Source organism: Frankliniella occidentalis, unplaced genomic scaffold (genome assembly GCF_000697945.3).
Source record: "Frankliniella occidentalis isolate FOCC.00 unplaced genomic scaffold, Focc_3.1 Scaffold8, whole genome shotgun sequence".
Classification (NCBI taxonomy): Eukaryota; Metazoa; Arthropoda; class Insecta; order Thysanoptera; family Thripidae; genus Frankliniella; species Frankliniella occidentalis.
The window spans coordinates 2185987-2186732 of NW_026267138.1; positions in this window are offsets into that span (position 1 = coordinate 2185987).

Genomic DNA, 746 nt, shown 5'->3' on the forward strand with positions numbered 1-746 from the left:
AGCCGTCGTGTGTTCAAGAGTTCGGACGGGAGGAGGTACTGTTTGGCTCGACGGGTCCCCCAGCGGCAAGTGCAAGGGGCTGGTGGAGGGAGGTGGCGCGGAGGGGTCGGCGAGGGGGATGACCAGGCGGCACGGGGGTGGCAGACCGCAGCGCGCGGCCCGGCGCGGCCCCCGGCGCGGCCCAGCTGGGCGGCGACGAGGTGCGCGCCGCCCCCAACAGGTGGCGCCACGGGCCACGGCGCGGCGCCCAGACCACCGCGGGGCGCGACGGCGAAAGAGAAAGGACAGAGACGAGGAAGAAAGAAAGAAGGGTACTGTGCCGCTACACAAACAGGTAAGCAGAAAGTCGTGGATGCATGAGAAGCCATAGGGAAAGTAAGTTCTACCAGAGCTGGCGGTGGGTTTGTGCAGCGGGCTCTCACCTGCAGGCGGTTTCCTACCAGCCTTGCCTCCTCCCTTGCCGCTCGCTCTCGCTCTTCCTCTCTCATATTCCCCCCTCGCTATTTCTCACTCGCTCTCTCCGCGTTTTATCTGGCTTCCTCTTTCTTTCGCTAATTATCTGGGTAAACAGATTCCGAGTGGCTGTTACTTTGTGTGCCGTCATCAAAGAACGGCAAACCGGGAGCGGCGTGGCGTGGCGTGGCGTGGTGGGGCGAGCGCAGCGCTCTATCCACTACATCTCTCTGATGTTGCAGGGCGCTCCACCTCGCTGAGCCGATTTAATTTTCAATACCTCTTAATAAAAA